Below are 19,506 nucleotides of genomic sequence, written 5' to 3' on the forward strand. Positions count from 1 at the left end.
AAGAGGAAAACCAAACTAGTCCTAAAGCTACCCTCGCCTCCCAATTCCCCATCCAGATTCCTCCCTGAGAGCCCACTGAGCCATCCTTTGGGCCACTTGCTTAAACCAGAGCCCACCAGATAGTTTCCCCATAAAGTTAACTGGGTTTTTCCCCCTTTGTATTGAACCTGTAATTTGTGGATCATACTTTGAGAATGTAAATATCCATTTTGTTTGTTTGTTTGTTTGGGAGGAGGGAGAGCTGGGGAGTGAGGACTTCTTGAACAGTCTTCTCTCTCATTGATGTCCTGGGGTCCCCGGCTATCTTGTTTTCCTGTTCATATTCTTTAACAACAAGGATCTCTTCTTCCAGCCCAGGTTGCTCTGACTCTAAACTCCCCCTCTCCCTCCCCCCCACACACTGTTTTCTAGATGAGGCCACGTTTCCTCTTTCTTCACATACCGAACTATCGAGGTTCAAGTCCCGGTTCCATAGTTTGCAAGGAATGCAGATTTGAACCAATGACTCAACGTCTCCGTGCTACAGATTTTGTAGCATCAACCCAGCACCGACTTCACAGAGCTGTACAGAGACTAAGGACTGCTCCATATTAAAACACTACATGTTCCCGCTGTTGTTAAACTCTACACCTTTCCTTCCCTGAGAATAGCGCATGCCCGTCTTTCAGTTTCTTCTTCTCTCTGAGCTTGGCCACGGGGTACCGCTGCCACCCCACAAATGACTGGCTTTCTTTTTCAAATCTCACCTTAGAGGCCACTTTCTCTGAAGTTGATACTTCTCTCAGCGACTCCTCCATGCCCTTCGTAAAACTACAGCTTGGCATGAGTCCTCTCCTGGTTTGCCATCTGTCCCCTCCCTGTGAAAACAATGTGAAGGCATGACTAGGGCTGGGTGATCACCACCAGGTCACTCAGTGTCTGCCGGGCAGGAGGCCTTCAGTCAACACAGTGCTCTTGGCCCACGGTTACCATGCTGGTTACAAAGGGGACCCTGAAGGTCATATTATGCATGGACCAGCTGACTTTCTGTGTGACGCACAGAGAAAGGACACACCACTCATCACATTGCTGTCAAAAAAGCTCAACCTGCATCCAACCAGACACGGCCAAACTGAGGGACAGTTCAGCAAAAAAATCTAGTTCACACTGCTAAAAAATAACAGTGTCACAGCCAAAACAAAACTTGAGGTGCTGCTCTAGAGTAAAGGAGACTGAGAGCGACCCCTGAGGCTGCACACTGTAATCCTACCTGAGGAGTAGACTGTGGGTTCAAGGCCAGCCTGAGCTACATAGTAAGATCTTGTTTTGTTTGTTTACTTTTTTGTGGGGGGATGCAGTCAGGTGTGGTAGTGCATTTTGGTAACCCTGGTACTTGGGAGGTTAAGACAGGCAGATCAGCATGAGTTTGATGCCTGTCTATCTGGACTATGGAGTGAGACCTGTCCAAAATAAAAAATAAAACAAACCATTCAGAAGCCTAGAGAGACAGACACACTATTTCTACTGCCCTTATCATTCAAAAGCAGCAAAGAATATCCAAAATAAATAAATGGGTCAGGCCAGGTGGGGTAGTCCATGACTGTTAGCCTAGCAGTTGGGAGGCTAAGGCAGCAGCATAGCCTAGATTCTGTAATGTGCTTCAGGCCAGTGTGGGTTATGTAGACTCTATTTCAAAAACAAAAGACAACAAAAAAGCAAAAGCAGGAACTGTGTGTGTATGTGTGTGTGTGTGTGTGTGTGTGTGTGAGAGAGAGAGAGAGAGAGAGAGAGAGGAATACACTTATCTCTGGGGTAATTTTAATATGGGGTGTATATTATATATTACCAATGTTTTTGTTTTTCCCAGACAGGGTTTCTCTGTGTAGCCCTGGCCATCCTGGAACTCACTCTGTAGACCAGGCTGGCCCCGAACTCAGAAATTCACCTGCCTCTGCCTCCCAAGTGCTGGGGATCAAAGGCGTGCGCCACCACTGCCTGGAAAATACCACTGTTTTAATGCTAACTTGAAGCACATGAGCTTTATATTGGGGTTAAACAAGAAAAGCCCTTTGGTTTTAAAATTTTCAAGTGTTGAAGGATGAACTGTTTTAATCTCCACAATGTATTCTCAAGTGGCTCTGTAGAAAACCAACAAATAACAAAAACCCATGGGTTCCCAAGGACATGACCATCCATGGAAAGAAGGAACCACTGGCTGACAATTAATGACATAAGCCAAATATCCGCAAGTACTGACTCAGGCACCGTAACGCCAGGACCCTGGAGGCGCAAAGGTAGGAGAGTCATGAGTTTGAAGTCCACCTGGGTTTCATAGCAAGACCTTGTCATAAAAGAAAAAGCCCACAAATTTGCAACTTTGTGCAAACTCTAACACCTTCAATAAAACAAGAACTGTGGGCTGGAAAGAGATATAGCTCAGGGGTTAAGATCAATGGCTGCTCTTCCAGAGGACCCAGGTTCAATTCCTAGCACCCGAATTGCAGCTCACAACTGTCTGTCAATGCCAGTTCCGGGGACACGCACGTAGCCAAAACACCAATGCACATAAAATACATTTTAAAATTTGAATGAAATAAAGCATTTAGCGAACACATGGACTTTGACCTTGATTCCAAACACGGCACCCCCTCTCAATCTCCTTTTTAACACACCCTTAAGATCTTAAGGTTGCTCCAAGTTTTATTTTTTTTGTTTTCTTTTTCCCCCCTCAAAATGTTCTATTAACTTGTCTAGACCAGCAAGTCACAATCCTAAATCTTAGATAGACTTTCTTAGCTCTAGAAAGCTCCTGACACTGTGCAGAAATTGTAGCTAGTTTGAGCATGTATGCTCTTTTTCCTCTGCATGTGTCAGGTTCTCAAAGGAGACTATGGCCTGGAGAGGATTCTAAGCCACTGCCATTGATCTGAGAACTGTGTCCAAGCCCTGGCAGAGCCCCATTCTTTGCCTCCTCCACCCTGGCCCACCTCTGGCCCCACCCACACTCCCTGTTCTTGCCTCTCATCCTTCACCACGTTGCCCACACCCATGTCTCATAACCTGATCCCACACCTGTGGCTGCTTGGGGATTCTCCCACACATGGCTCTGGCGCAACATACTCCGGATTTGGCTGATACTCTATTGGCTCAGCCCTGAAACCTATAGCCAGCCCTCCCACAGCCAAGTGGAAGGCGTTTTTTTTATGGCTTGTTGCAAAGTAGGATGATGGGTGTCCCACAGTATTGGCAAGGTCCCACTGCTTTTCTTTAGTCCCCCCCCCCCCCTTTTCTTTTCTTTTCTTTATATGGCCAGCCTGGCTACGGTTAACATGAGGTGGTACCCTGGCAGTCCAGCTGAAGGAATCTGGCTTGGGTTTGTGAAAGACCGAGCAGGTAGTTCTGCATAAGTAGGTGGAAGGGCAGGGAGAGCCCAGTACTGATTTTTCTTCACTGTGTGTGCCATATACAAGTGAATGTGATCAAAATTATAGAAAAGAGGATGCAAGGAGATGCCTCGAATCAGATCATCCAGTGCTTCCTCGCCGACATCTCTTCTAGACTCCAATTTACCGAACAAAATAAAAATCATTATGAAGATCTTAGAACATTTTCTGACAAGTTTTTTCCTGGGGTTGGGGTTCAAATCTAGAGCCCCCATTTACTGTCTTGATAAGGTCTATTTTCAAAACATTTGAGAGGTTTCACAGGTCTTTTTTTTTTTTTACCTCACATTGTTTCTTCTTAAAACAAAAACAAAAGCAAAGAAAAAAGAAAAGAAAACAAAACAAAAACCCAAACCTCCCTTAAGAGTTGGATATGATAGCCAATGGTGATGCACACCTTTAATCCCAGCACTTGGGAGACAGAGGCAGGTGGATTTCTGAGTTTGAGGCCAGCTTGGTCTACAGAGTGAGTTCCAGGACAGCCAGGGCTACACAGAGAAACCCTGTCTCGAAAAAAAAAAAAAAAAAGAGTTGGATGTGAGCTCCCTACCTGTAATTCTCCATAGTCTCGAGGCTGAGGCTGAGGAGCTCAAAACCAGACCAGAGATATAGACGACCTCATTTCAAAAGCAAAACTAGACAAAACAGAAACCTAGCCTAAAAATATGAAGAGGATGAATAAAAATAATGATAGTTTCTTTATCCTACATAGTTGAATTAAAAACAAAAACAAACAAAACAAAACAAAAAAGGCCTGGCAGTGATGGTGCATGCCTTTAATCCCAGCACTTGGGAGGCAGAAGCAGGTGGATTTCTGAGTTTGACGCCAGCCTGGGGGTGGGGGGGAAGGATGTAATAAAAACAAAACAAAAAAACCCCCCAAAACAAAAAACAAACCCATACCTTCTCCCCAAAACCAAACTCATAAAGCTAAAAGCATTATTTCTACTTTAAAAAAGTGGACTAAATGATATATGAACTACATCCCAATGAAGCTGTTTAAAACAAAACAAAAGCAACAAAAACAAAGCCCCCCAAAACCTATAGTCCAGCCATCTGTGGTGGTAGATGCTTTTAATCCCAGCACTCAGGAAGCAGAAGCAGGTGGCTCTCTCTCATTTTCAGGCCAGCCAAAGCTACATAAGTAGTAAGGCTCTATATCAGAAAAGAAAGATAGGAAAGAAATAATTATGGTTTAGCGGTACTGACAATACCATGTCTTTTTTTTCATGTGAACAGACTAAAATATGTTTGTGTGCTTAAGTATGTATTTGTAGATCACAAAGCTGGAAGGGAAATCAGAAGTGGGGGAGGTTAAGAGCTCTGGCTGTCCTCCCAGAGGACACAGGTTCGATTCCCAGCATCTACATGGCAGCTCACAACTGTCTATAGCTCCAGTTCCAGGAGAACTATCTGATCTGTATGGAGCGCACTCGAGCACACACACCCACCCACCTACCCACACACACACACACCCCACACACACAAAGAAATAAAAAAGTTGCCAGGTTGTGGTGGCGTGTGCGCCTTTAATCCCAGCACTTGAGAGGCAGAGGCAGGCGGATTTCTGAGTTTGAGGCCAGCCTGATCTACAGAGTGAGTTCCAGGAAAGCCAGGGCTACACAGAGAAACCCTGTCTCAATCCCCCCACGCGCCCCCTCCCCCCCCAAAAAAGAATATGACTTTGGGCTAGGACAGGGAAGTAGGCTCAGATATCTTGGTCACCCTGATAAGCCCTTAGAAACAGTGATCACAGAGGTGATCGTGGGACTCTGTTGCCTTGCTTGTTCCTTGACTATCTGTGTTTGTTGTCTTGCTTGTTCTTTAACCTAGAACTGACCTTAATACTTGCATGTAACTAAAATGGTATAAAAGCAGATTGAGGAAAAATAAACCCACCTCAGCCTCAGAATTGACGGGGGTCACGCTGCACCACTGCAGAGTGGGCTTGGTCAAATAATAAAAATCAAGGGATGGAGGGATAGATAGCTCAGTGAGTCAAAGTGCCTGCTGCGCAAACATGAAGCCCTGCGTTCAAATCCTTATCTCTTGGGGCTGCAGGGATGGACTGGTGTGGGAACATTACCAGGGTTTTCTGGCTGCCGGCTTAATTTCAGGCTTAGTGAGAAACTGACCGGAGATAATAAGGTGCGATAGAGTGGGACACTCGACAGCCTCCTTCCCATCTCTGTACACACTCCGTGAGCATGTGCCATGCACATAGTACACAAAAAAAGCGAATAAAGATAAAACTCATGGCCTGGAGCTTTGCTGCGAGGACTTCCTTCTCTTTTCCTTTCTTTCTTTCTTTCTTTCTTTCTTTCTTTCTTTCTTTCTTTCTTTCTTTCTTCCTTCCTTCCTTCCTTCCTTCCTTCCTTTCTTCCTTTCTTTCTTTTCTTTTCTTTTTTAGCTCTTTCTTTCTTTCTTTCTTTCTTTCTTTCTTTCTTTCTTTCTTTCTTTCTTTCTTTCTTTCTTTTTTTTTGAGACAGGGTTTCTCTGTGTAGCTTTGGCTGTCCTGGAACTCACTCTGTAGACCAGGCTGGCCTTGAACTTGAGGACTTCCTTTTCTGCAGATGAAGAAACCAAGACCACCACCTCAAGAAGGCAGTCAGCATCTGAACTCACAAAGTTAGTTTCCTAACAGCCCCTCTCAGATTTAGTCACCATCCTTCCAAAGAAACTCGTCATGAACACCATCCTTTTCAAGCCTGGGAGTATAAAACAACTTATATCCTCCAGGCTAAGGGGTCATATAAAAGAATTAGGGTGCCTTCCCATAGTGGAATATTAGACCCTGTTAAAAATGATGCTTGCTGCGAGGTATTTTCAGTGATGAGGAGTTTTATGATAAAGACTTTAAAAAAAACCCATTATTTTCTGTGAGTACAGTGTCACTGTCTTTAGATACACCAAAAGAGGGTGTCAGATTCACTACAGAAGGTTGAGAGGTACCGGGAATTGAACTCAGGACCTCCGGAAGAACAGTTAGTGTTCTTAACCGCTGAGCCATCTCTCCAGTCCCCAATAAAAGGTTTTTTATTGTTATTTTAAAAAGGTGCAAATTGCTGTGCATGGTGACTCACGCCTTTAATCCCAGCACTCAGGAGGCAGAGGCAAGTGGATTTCTGAGTTCAAGGCCAGCCTGGTCTACAAAGTGAGTTCCAGGACACCCAGGGCTATACTATACAGAGAAACCCTGTCTCGAAAAACCAAAAAAAAAAAAAAAAAAAAAAAGTGCACATTAATCATGGTAAGAAAGAATACCAAGGGACAGGTGACAGCTCAGTGAGTGAGCACTGTCACACAAGCTTTATGACAGCTTGACTTCAATCCCCAGAATCCATGTAAAGGTAGAACCAGCATCACAAAGCCGTCCTCTGGCCTCCACACTAATGTGGCATGTATGTACCTACACGCACATAATAGCAAAAGAATAAAATTTAATAATGAAATAAACCAGGCATGGTGACACAGGTCTAACAATTTTTAAATATCTTGTTTTGTTGGTTTTTTTTTTTTTTGAGTCGGTTTTTTCTGCATAGCCCTGGCTGCCCCAGAACTCGCTCTGTAGATCAGGCTGGACTTGAACTCAGAAGTCTGCCCGTCTCTAAATTAACTGTAAAAGGAAAAGCGATCCTACTTGCTTCCTGCTGTTCTGCGTCTGTTAGTATGTTACCCTCCATGGGAAAGATATTGCAAGTGGTTGAAGTAAACACTCTGGGATTGAGGGATTGTCCTGGGTCACCTAGGTGTGCTTGGGGTCACTATGACCTCCTCACAAGGGGAGGAGGGAGGGAGAACAGTTAAGAGGAGCAGATGTGTGGATGGAAGCAGTCAAGAGAAGAGTGGAATGTGGGCTTAGAAGATGGAGAAGGCTCTGTACCCAGTTGGCGTATGGCCTCTTGAAGTTGGAAAAGCCAAGGAAATGAATTCTTCTCTAAAGCCTCCAAAGTAAAAATGCAGCCCTGTGAGTACCTTGGTTACCAAGGAGACCACTTCAAACGGAGCTGTGTTCTGCTGGGTGTGCTCATTTGTCTCAGCAGTTAGAGGAAACTCTGACCAAAACTTGACTCGGTTTCTGAGTCTGTTCTGACTAGCCTGGTCAGGAGCTCCCCTCTCTGTCCTTGGCCAATTCACTTGGAGCAAAAATCCTGTCCAGGTGGCAGTGGCTTGGGCAAGGGGAGCCATTTTCTCTAGCAGTGTGATGCTGGTGAGCTACCTGTGGCCAGCAAACAACTGTCACTAAACTTGGTCACAAAACAAAAAGGACATGAAGGTACCAGCAGGATGTCTTGGAAAGAAGAAAAGGGGAAGGAGACAAAAATAGGTGAGAGGGTAATGCGGGGGGGGGGGGGTAAAAGTGACCCCAACACCTCTTACATGTGAATGGAACTGTAGAAGAGAAAAAGTCCTGCCGAGTCAGGCTAGCATAGCTTCCCAGAGTGGCCTCTTTCTGTTCTTGACATCTTATCAAATGCTCCTGTCTTTAGCAATAATGCCGGCGAGCTGATCTGTTTAGCTAGAAACTCCATATTCTAGATAGTTCCTTCTACCCACTGATCCCCTATACAAGTGATTACAAATCCATTTGCCCTTGAGTGAGTTGAGCTGGAACCCTCCTCCCCGATGACATAGATGGCCCCTATGCTCACTGAACTGAACAAAGTTCCACTAAGTAAAGCCTCCTCCGTCCTCACCAAGTGACATTAATACATTGTTCTTTAAAATGAAATCCATTACTCGGCCTGCTGATGTAAACAATTGACGTTTCCTTTAATGGAAGCAGATGTCTTCCAAAGCGGTCAGGAGTCAGTAAGATAAAAAGGGGAAAAGCCATTCTTTGGATCTTCTTTAATCTCACTGTTTGGTGTGTGTTTTCCCAGGACTTTCTCTCATAGTAAAAATATACAACACAACCTCTGCTCTTTCGTTGTGCTTGGCTTCGCTTCGGAGCACACGCCCAGGCTCAGTGGGTGAGATTGCAGATAGGTAACAAATGCCTACGAAATGAACTAGAAGGAAATCCAGCCAATGCCTTTCCGTCTCGGGACAGTGTTTATGTTTATAAATATCTTCAAGGTATATGGGGTTGTCCCCACCATCACTCAGGTAACTTGACAGGTTGTGGGGACTTTTCATCAGTTGAAAAGAGGAGCAGGGTAAAAAAAAAGGGGGGGTTGACTTCTTAATTTAATACAAGAACCCACATGTAATGCTGGGCTCTCACCTAAGGGTGCCTCTGGGGCTCCAAATATGTGGGAAAGCATGCCGCAGTCCAACCGGCTGCCCTGGATCCCTTGCACACACCCTCCTTAGGAACATCCCTATTTGATTCTTTTTTGCCCTCATCACCCTGAGAGAGTGACTCAGTGTCCTTCATCCAGAGAGGCATGTGGGGGAGGGGCAGAATATGGCACAGCACAGTACAAAAAAAAAAAAGGCATGAAAATGGAAAATTTCTGTTAGTCTGTCAATAAGGGCCTTTTTCATTCTGCCCATCTGGCTGGGTAGGGATGGGAGCTCACAAACTTAACTGAATTCTCCTTAATGCCCTTAAAGAAATCTGGATAAAACCGTTCAGAGCAAAGGGTAAATAAAATGCTGATACCCGTTAATTTGAACTCTGAGACCCTAAATTCTTCAAAATCTCTCTCTCTCTCTCTCTCTCTCTCTCTCTCTCTCTCTCTGGTGTGTGTGTGTGTGTGTGTGTGTGTGTGTGTGAAGGGTATTAACATTGGGTGTTGTTCTTCAATTACTCTTCAGCTCATAATTTGAGAGTCTCTCACTGAATTTGGAGCTCACCAATTTAGTAGGTTTGCTGGCTAGCAAGCTGCAGGATCCTCCTAGCCCTGCCTCTCCAGGACTTGGCTTATAAGTGAGCCACTACCCCCTGGATTTTATCTATCTATCTATCTATCTATCTATCTATCTATCTATCTATCTATCTATCTATCCTCTATTTATCTATCCAGTATGTTTGTGTGTGTGTGTGAAGTATACACCTGTTAATGTGTATATATGCACATGTATATGAAGGTGCAGGTACTTAAGGGTGCACGTGGAAGTAAGAGGTCAAGGTTGAGTGTCTTTACTGAATTGTTCTCCATTGTTATTTTAGGGGGGCTCTCCTGAACCTGACATTCATCTCTTGGGCCAGGCTGGCTGGCTGATCAATGAGCTCCAGGAACCTGCCTGCCTCCACTCCCCCAGTGCTGCGGTTACAGGTATGTGCCATCATTCCTGACTTTTATGTGGGTTCTAGGAATCAAAATTCAGATTTTCACGTTTGTATAGCAAGCCCTTTGCTGCTTAAGCTAGCTCTCCAGCACTACATCCAAAACTTTTTGAGTATCATACAACTTTATATTTCGGGTGAGCAACTTTACCAAAAACACAGTACAGAATCACCCCCTAGGTTGTGTGCATACATAGGAGATGGAAGTGAGTTTCCTGTTTTGACTTAGGTCCCATCTCCCAAGATATTTCATTATGCATATGAGAATATCCCCAAATCTAACAAAATCTGAAGTATCTCTAGCCTTAAACATTGTAAATACAGGATTCTCAATGCTTTCTCAAAGGGACTTGCATTTTAACCGGGTCAGGATGAAGACACCTAACAGATGAACCTTCAATCTGGGGTTTCAGGTGAGGAAACATGAAGGAAGATTTGCAGTCTTTTCCCTGAAGTGGCTTCCAGTGTGCTTGGCTGAGCAGGGCATTTGCAGCCAAATAGGCTGAACTCTACAGGAATAATGCCCACTGAGCCTTGCAAAGGCACCAGCTTTCCCCTGCCAGTTAGTTGCTCTTTGAAGCATGTCTTAGTCCTGCTCAGGATTATCGTCAGCCTCCCACTCATCAAATCCATCATGGCATCCAGCCAGCTTTCTCTGCAGAAGCCAGTTCACATCTACCCTCTTGCTTAAAGTTGCCTATCCCGTTACAATGGGGCAACCCATAGCCTATGCCCCCACTTTAATCCTACATCACCTCTCTTCCACTCAAAGGCTCACTGTAGGTATCTTCTTCTTCTTTTTTTAAAATTTCATTTAATTTAATTTTTTGTTTTGTTTTTTCGAGACAGGGTTTCTCTGTGTAGCCCTGGTTGTCATGGAATTCACTTTGTAGACCAGGCTGGCCTCTAAACTCAGACATCTGCCTGCCTCTGCCTCCCAAGTGCTGGGATTAAAGGCATGCGCCACCACTGCTGATAAGGTACCCTCTTATCAGCAACAAGCCAGCCACAGCCTGTGGCTAGAACTCAGCAGGCTTGTGCACTCTGCCAAAAAGTTTACATCACTATTTAGTAGCCTCTATGGAAAGTTTAGTAGTTCCCTTCATTCTGGATGTAGGAAAAAAGAGGGGGCAGGGGAGGGAAGGAATGAATGGAAAAAAAATCAATCAATCAATCAACCAATCAATCAACCAAATCACAGTCATTTTAGCGGCACTTGTGACCTTGGCACGATCCTTGCTTGTCACATTGCAGATGGTGGAGCTGTGGAGTAAGGTTGTTCTCCTGCAAGGCCAGCTGCTCTAGTTGTTTTTTGTTTTCAGTGTAGGACAACCTTTAGGCTGCCATCGGACTACCTTTTACCTCTCCTGATAGACACTAGCTGCTGCACCCCCAAGATGAATAAATTAACACACACTACAGATCTCACTCTGTGGCTTTGCTTTAGGAAGTGTGCATGCTTTGGGATCCACACAACTGACTGGAACACCATCGCATGAAAGGCTACATAGTAGAGATGATCTCTACGGCCCAGGGGACCTGTCCTTTGGGCTGCTCCCAGAGCAATGGTAACACAAGATTCCAGGAATCCATCCTCAAATCTAGAAACTCAATCCAATGACACACACCTGCAGTGATGACCAGTCCCTTCACTGAGTAAGCAGAGGGCACATAGACAGCTATGGGTGGAAGATGAAACCATCGCAACCGCATAGACAACGGTGTCAACACTGGAACCAATGCCGGGCCAAGCAGGGACCTGGCCTAATTCTCCAGCCAAGTGGAAGCATTGTGCAAATCTGCAACCGCCTCTGCATCATGACTGTCTAATCCTAATTGTAATGTCATCTGCTCCAGTCAGGTCTTTTGCACACAGGGCTCACTGTCAGGGTCCCCTACAGCTTTAGTAGCCCAACTTTCTTCAGCCCTTTTGGTTGGCAACAGTTTCTCCATATCTGTCTGAAGGATGGAGACCTGTTGGAGAATATTCAGTGAGGTATCTGTCGGGCATTTCTTCATGACTTGGCTCAGGTATCCTGGGTGAAAACAACACAAAAATAAAAGTCAGACTCATCCCTTTCCACCTTACTGGGTCACTCAGTGTCCACTGTCCAATCCCCAGAGCTAGTGACTTAAATCAGGGTAGCACTGGGCTAGACTTCCCCACTACAATGTTACCTTTTTAATGAATACAACTTTTAGGAGGCATTTTTCAAACAAACAAACAAACAAAGAAACAAACTGTAGGAGGCTGGAGAGATGGCTCAGTGGTTAAGACAACTGACTGCAATTCCAGAGGTCCTGAGTTCAATTCCCAGCAACCACATCTTGGCTCACAACCATCTGTAATGGGATCTGATGCCCTCTTCTGGTGTGCCTGAAGACGGCTACAGTGTACTCATATAAATGAAACAAATAAATCTGTAAGGAAAGGAAGGAAGGGAGGGAGGGAGGGAGGGAGGGAGGGAGGGAGGAAGGAAGGAAAGAAAGAAGACTGTAATTTCCTTGGTCCTCAACAAACACTACACTTAAGAACTTATTTATTTATTTATTTATTTATTTATTTGGTTTTTATTCGAGACAGGGTTTCTCTGTGTAGCCCTGGCTGTCCTGGAACTCACTCTGTAGACCAGGCTGGCCTCGAACTCAGAAATCCGCCTGCCTCTGCCTCTCGAGTGCTGGGATTAAGGGCGTGTGCCACCACTGCCCGGCATGAACTCGTTTATTAAGTGAGTTATGGCAGAGTCCTATGGCATTGAGGTTAGAGGCACAGACGTTATCCCAACCCTTGAGAGGTTGTGATTTGAAGATAGAAGACCAAGGTCAGCCTGTACTACATATAGAGATTTTTGTCTCAACAAACAATTGTTATCATCAGTTTTTGGTTTTTTTTTAAAGCTAAATTGCTGTGTGCTTGCTTATATGATGTGTCCGTGTGTGTGCCTGTGAGTGCGTGCTCACGCCATGGTGCACATGTGGCGGTCAGAGGATAACGGTCTGACTCAGTCCTTTCATTCTTCTGTGGGTTCCAGGATGGAGCCCAGGTGATCAGGCAAGCGCATTTCCCCACCAAGCCGCATTGTTAACCCTCATGCATTAAAAAAAAAAAAAAAAAATTCCAGACAGTTTTTCTCTGAGTAGATCAGTCTAGCCTCATCTGCTTGTCTCTGCCTCCTGAGTGCTGGGATTAAAGGTATGTGCCACCACTGCCTGGCAATAAATTACTTTTATGTTCAAATTGTCTGTTATTTTGCTGGAGTGACCTCCTTCCAACTGGGTTCTGAGGATTTTTTATTTGTTTGTTTGCTTGTTTGTTTAGAGATAAAGTTCACAGGTAGCTCAGGTTGGCTTGAACGCCCAGCTTCCTGGGATTAAAGGCGTCCGTCACTATCCCCAGCAATAATTTAGTTAGAAAGGATGCTCCAGGCTCTTGATATATTTTTCCTGCCCCAGCTCTGCGGCCGACGACCACTTCAAGATGTCCTTATTCCTTTCTGTAGAGAACAGTTTTTAGAAGTCATGATATTGATGTGAAGTGTGTTCGGCCTCCCTCGTCCCGCCCCCATTACTGCACTTGTCTATATCGGAAGCTCTGAATGGAGTCTAAAGTGTCCATCTCAAGCTAAAACCACAGCACTTGTCCTAGAGTTGCCTCTTCTGGTCTTCATACCGCCTCCAACCGTGCTCAGTCTGGCAATGCAGAGCTCCTGCAGCTGGAGGAGAGGATGTTACAAAAAAAGTCCCTATGAGGCTATGAAGGAAGAGCATTCATTCACCGTGCAGGTTTTGGCACGAGAGTGTTTTGGCAGGACTCAGCTTCCTCTGCAGCGGCCTGGGCAGAAGTGCCTGCCATGTGGGAGGAACAGCAGGAATCACACAGCCCTGTAACAGGGAATGATGGAGGCAGACATTTATGGACCATTGTAAAGATTCTGATTTGTCAAATGACCATGATCGGAAGCTATCAGAACACGCTGAACAGAGGAGGGGGATGGCTCTCAAAGGCCTTGTTCTAACTGTGAACGTGAAAGCCAGGAGACCAGCCATAAAGGTAAATGAGGAGGTTGGTTCACAGGTATGAGAAAACGCAGGTCTGGGAGTCTGTTTGGGAGGCTGGTTAACTGGATGGGACCTGTGCTCTGAGAGGCAGGTTGGGGTATCCATGATATAAATACAACTGAAAACCTAGGGACAAATGTGGAGAACTTTTGGGGGTCCCTAGGCAGGAATCTGATATTGGCCAAGGACAAGGAAATGGGCTTCAGGCAGGAATCTAATTTTAGGCTAGAACAAGGAAACAACAACAACAACAACAACAAAATAACAAAAGAAGTAGACTTCAGGCAAGAATAGGACTTTGGGCTAGAGCGGTGAAGTAGGCTCAGACACCTTGGTCACCCTGATAAGCCCTTAGAAACAGTGATCACAGAGGTGATCGTGGGACTCTGTTTGTTGCCTTGCTTGTTCCTTGACTATCTGTGTTTGTTGTCTTGCTTGTTCTTTAACCTAGAACTGACCTTAATACTTGCATGAAATTAAAATGGTATAAAGGCTGTTTGGGAAAAAATAAACCTGCCTCAGTCTCAGAATTGACTGGGGTCATGCTGCAGCACTGTCTAATCGTCTCTTCCTTTTAAATCCTCGCTCCTGCACTGGAGAAGCTGTTGACTGTCTGAGAGGGCTTGGTCAGACAAGCACATGTGGTTGTGTGGTACTTGCTGATGTGTTAGAATAGCGTCTAAAGTCTGAACACAGAACACCAAGCCAAAGCAGTTTCTCGAGTTAAGAGGTTTATTGGGAGAGAGAGGGGGAAGGTGGTGGCAGAAAGAGAAAGGGGGAAGAGAGAGAGAGAGAGGAGAGAGAGAGAGAGAGAGAGAGAGAGGAGAGGCGTTCCATATATATGTGTGTGTGTGTGTGTGTGTGTATGTGTATATATATACACATACATATATATATATATACATATATATATATATATGTATGTGTATATATATACACACATATATATGGAAGCTGATGTGATCACAGGTAAAGGTGGGAGGTGAGCCCAATGGATTCTGGGAATATGGTGGCCGTTGTCTTGGCAACAGGCATGTAGGTTACGCTGTTACCTGTGATGTCACAGGTTTCGGAGGTCCTGATGCCAACACTTGCTGCCACTGTCTGTTTACTGGTGAACGATGTCAATTGTGCTTTGGGGCCACTGACCTGACCTGATCCTTTGCTGTGTCCTGGAATGTGGCTCCTAGGCAGTGCTATCAGATTTCTACTGGAGCTTTCTGGAATCCCTCCCTGCCCTTCTCAATGAGTCAAAACTCCCACTCATCTGATAAGCTAATAAATAACATGGTATTGACTTTTCTAAGATGCCTACGCTTCCCTGAAGGATTAACCTTTTTTTTTTTTTTCTTTTTAAGGCAGCAACTTATTTACTTGCTAGTGATGAAGGAGGACACTTTATTCTGGGTAGCTCTCAAATACCACTGCCCTACTTAAGGTTCTTATTGCTATGATGAAACGTCAGGACCAAAAGCAAGTGAAGAAGGAGAGCGTTAATTTGGCTTACACTTCTACACAGTAGTCTCTTACTGAAGGAAGTCGGGACAGGAACTCAAGTAGGGCTGGAGGCAGGAGCTGATACAGAGGCCATGGAGGGATGCTGCTTATTGACTTGTTCCACATAGTTTGCTCAGCCTGCTTTCTTATAGAACCCAAGGCCACCACCCACAATGGACTGGACCCTCCCTGATCCATCGCTAATTAAGAAAATGCCTGACAGGCCTGTCTACAGTCCGATCTTCTAGAGGCATTTTCTCAACTGAGGCTCCTTCTTCTCCAATTACTCTAGCTTGTGTCAAGTTGACATAAAGTTAGCTGAGCATGGTAGCCTGTATCTGGAAGTCCAGGACTTGTGAGGTAGGAGGTTGAGAAGTTCACAGCCAGGCTAGTCTGGGCAACAGAGATTCTATCTCAAAAAACAAAACCCCAAACACTGAAGGAAGAAAACAGACTCCTCTTCCAGCAGCCATCAGCAGCCAGCTCAGGGTTGGACTTCCTGGCTTCCTCTTCACTCTCTGCTGAGGTTTTGTGAGGGTCTTGTGCATGCGGCCACAGCTGCTGTCAATTCATATGCACAGCTACTCTGTTGTGTCCAGAAAACATTGTTTCACCACGACCTCCCACTGCTCTGGCTCCCACAGCCTATCAGCTCTCCCCTCCAGGCACCTGAAAGGCTACTAAAGCACTAAGAGATGCCACCACACGCATGCGCAGATTGCCATACGCTAAAGGGAGTCTATGATTTTTTTTTAAACTAGAGTCCTCATGAAGTTAGAGGAAATAGCAGTGATAGGGATAGGGGAGGAATTAGAATGGAGAGAATGGTGTGTGTGTGTGTGTGTGTGTGTGTGTGTGTGTGTGTGAATCTGTTCAAAATACACTCTCTGAATGTAGAAAATTTTCAATCGGAAATAAACTTAAAAAATAAAAAAAAAATGAAATATGGATTTCTAAATAGCCCCCACCCCCATAGTTCTCTCAACCAGAAAAACATGTCAGATTAATAGGCGTGATTTGACAGTTTTTAAAAATATAAAGAAACAAATAATTTGCATTAACAAATTCTCATCCCTGTCCCCAGTGAATAAAAGTTAAGTGGTCTCCAAGAATTTACATCAGCGTTTTTCCTAATAGCCTCCTAGGTGGAGGCAACCCATGTATTTACTGACTGACTAAGTACAATTCTGTATATCTGTCTGATGCAATATTACTTGGTAATAAAATAGTGAATTACTGATACAGGCTGCAGCATGAATGAGCCATGAAAAACATTAAGCCAAGTGAAAGAAACCCGTCACAAAAGCCCCACACATTGTATGACTTTATTTATAGAAATCTCTAGAATAGGCGAATCCGTAGAGACAGAATGTGGATTCCTGGTTGCTAAGGGGTGGGAGGAGATGACAGTGACTGTTAATCAGGATAGGGCTTCTTTTTAGGGTGACAGGAATGTACAACTGTGTGAATCTGTCAAAAGCCATGGAGTTATGTACTTTAAATGGCTCTATGGTATATGAATCATATTTCAATAAAATAGGATATATTTTTTTAATGCAAGGAAGGAAGGGGGTTCCTGGGAGGAAGGGAGGCAGCGGGTAGAGGAGGAAGAATTGGAGTAGAAGAGGGAGAAAGAGAGAGAGGAAGAAAAGAAAGAGGAAAAGGAGAGAGAAAGGTGAGCAGGCAGGAAGCCTGGTCCGAGCAGTGACTAAAGGAAACTCAATGTCTCAGGGGACTAGCCTCACCTTCCTGGAGTGTGGATGGAGAGAAGGAAGAGGAGGGAGAGGAGAAAGGACTACAGGAGCTTTTGCTGGTTTCCCTTAGGGAGAAATTATGCTGTACGATGTGGATTCAGAGGGGGGAGGGGGGAGGGAGAGAGGGAGGTAAAGAGGAAGAAGAGACTGGAGAGAGGGCTCAGGTGTTAAGATCACCAGATGCTCTTTGGGAGGATTTGGGTGAGGATTTGGATCCCAGCAGCCCTCCCATTGGGCAACTCACAATGGCCTGTGACTCCAGCTCCAGGGAATCTGGCGCCCTCTTCTGGCCTCAAGGATCATCTGCACTCACTTGGCATACATACACTCACACATACATGTATACAAATAAAAATAAATAAAATTTAAAAAAAAAAAAGAAGAACGTTTGAAAATCCCCCAAACTGAAGAAACAAAAGAGCAGCACGCGTCTTTTCAGTGGGTTCTGTAGCACTGTGCAACAGAGCAGATGGCGTGGTTTCCGGGTTTTGTTTTGTTTTTTGGTTTTTTTTTGTCTTTGTTTTGTTTTGGTTTTTTTTTTTTAGAAATGTACCTTCGTTGGACTTGAAGCAGACTCCTCCCTGGAGGCCAGAGTTGATGAAGTTATATGTTAACTGACAGAATTTCAGCAGTGAGACAAATAATTTCTGTCTGCTAAGAAAGGCTAACATCCTAGCAGGCATGTTGAGGCATGCGCATCTATAATGGGGAAAATGAGTCAGTAACATTGAGTGTGTGAGGCCAGCCTCGGCTACATTGTGAGACCTTGTCACACACATATATAAAAGATAGACCAAAGATTTTATTGTTCTGTGGCCATTGATCAATTTTGTTCTGAACAGGACAGACTGCTTTTAGCATGCCTTTTCTGATATGGGACATACAACTCTTTCCTGTAAGAGGAAAGATGGTCCTTTGTACCATCTAACATCTGCCTGCTAACAAACATATCTTGGGTGCACGCTCATTTTAATAAGAATTTAAAGGTTTTTAATACTCTCCAGATAATATTTTGACAAGGAACAAGAGTCGTTTTCTGTATGACAAAAAACAATATTGGGGCTGGAGAGGTGGCTCAGTGGTTAGCTTTGCTGCTCTTGAAGAGGACCTGGATTCCATTCCCAGCACCCATGTGGTGGCTCAAAACATCTGGAACTCCATTTCCAGGAGAGCCAACACTTTCTTCTGACTTTTACAGGCACCAGGCATGCACACGGTACACAGACACATATGCAGGCAAGTAATTCATACACATGAAAGAAAATAAATCTTTTTAAAAAAAAATTTTAACTGATACTGAGGCTGGAGATATGGCTTAGTGGTTAAGAGCACTGGCTGCTTTTCCAGAGGAGCCAGGCTTAATTCTAAGCAACCACACAGCAGCTCACAGCTGTCTGTAGCTCCAGCTCCAGGAAACCTGAGGCTCTCATACAGACACACAGGCAGGCAAAACAGTAATGCATATAAAATTTAAAAAAAATTATATATTAAAAACGTGGTACTGAAAGTAATGCTCTAGAATAGAAGATACCTGAACTTGTACCAGAAGGGTCTCCTTTTGCTTTGCATAAAAGAGACATTGCAAAGGATTCTGGGTACTTAAAGCCCGGGGAAATATTACATTACCATATGTAAAAGGAAGGTTAGAGGAGAGCAGCAGACAGAGACGTTTTTGCTCTTGTTTGCACATGCATGCATATGGGCACACATACTACATATTCTCTCACACACGACAACAACAACAGACACAAAGAAAGGGATTATGTTTAAGTTCTTATAAACATATACATAGGGAAAAAGAAGAATAACAGAGAAAGTATCCTTTTCTATTCTTGCCTATCTAACACTTTCAGTACTAGATTTGTGGTGTTTCTCTCCCCTCCCCACACACCAAGTATCCCACCAAGATTTGCTAACAAGCCACTAGCTGGGCAACTTACAATTTAGCTCAGTTTTAACATAGAGCTCTACCTGGAGACAGAGTCATATCCTACAGGTTGAGGGTCCGGCCCCCACTCTGGGTACCAGTCTCACGCACAGTCTGTAATCTGTGCTTCCGACCAACTGAGAACCTTAACTGAGGTTCCTCCAACCCCCCTGGGGCTCAATCACTTGGTTATTAGGAAAGAGATAAGAAAGATTACAGATAACAGAGTGTGGCATACAGAGCCAAAGGAAGAGGGGAGTGAGCCTCATACCCTACTGGCTGCCCTTCTGCAGGTCCTATGAGTTCACTTGTCCTAAAGCAACCAGAATGCATTCTGGGTGTTCATGGACATTTCCAAGGTAAGCATGACCAAGTCGCTGGCCATCAATGAGTGTCTCACCTTAACATTCATCTTCCCGTCTCTGCTTCTTATGACTTTAGAGACTCCAAGGGCTTCAGAAGCTACAAGCAGGGACAGAAACCAAATGTGTGTCCCGTGGTTTGAATGTCCTTACCAAAAAAAAAAAAAAAAAAATCAAAAAATCAAAATTTAATCTTCCAAATGTCACCCATGCCAAAGCCAAGAAAACCTGTGGGGGTGGTAAGATGGCT

At 44.5% G+C, this 19,506-nt stretch overlaps 1 long non-coding RNA gene across 4 annotated transcripts; it reads left to right on the forward strand.

Annotated features, from left to right (window-relative positions):
- The first annotated feature begins 7,203 nt into the window (after positions 1–7,203).
- Positions 7,204–14,199, forward strand: 4933406B17Rik. Of its 4 annotated transcripts, none has more exons than XR_879116.2 (5): positions 7,204–7,749; positions 8,306–8,531; positions 9,541–9,646; positions 10,004–10,070; positions 10,912–11,917. It is a non-coding gene; the product is annotated as an RIKEN cDNA 4933406B17 gene (long non-coding RNA). The 4 variants fall into 4 exon arrangements; XR_879117.2 differs by having other exon boundaries at positions 11,105–11,917; XR_879118.2 differs by lacking the exons at positions 10,004–10,070; positions 10,912–11,917 and adding an exon at positions 13,158–14,199.
- Positions 14,200–19,506: the final 5,307 nt, after the last annotated feature.

Source organism: Mus musculus, chromosome 8 (assembly GCF_000001635.26).
Source record: "Mus musculus strain C57BL/6J chromosome 8, GRCm38.p6 C57BL/6J".
Lineage (NCBI taxonomy): Eukaryota > Metazoa > Chordata > Mammalia > Rodentia > Muridae > Mus > Mus musculus.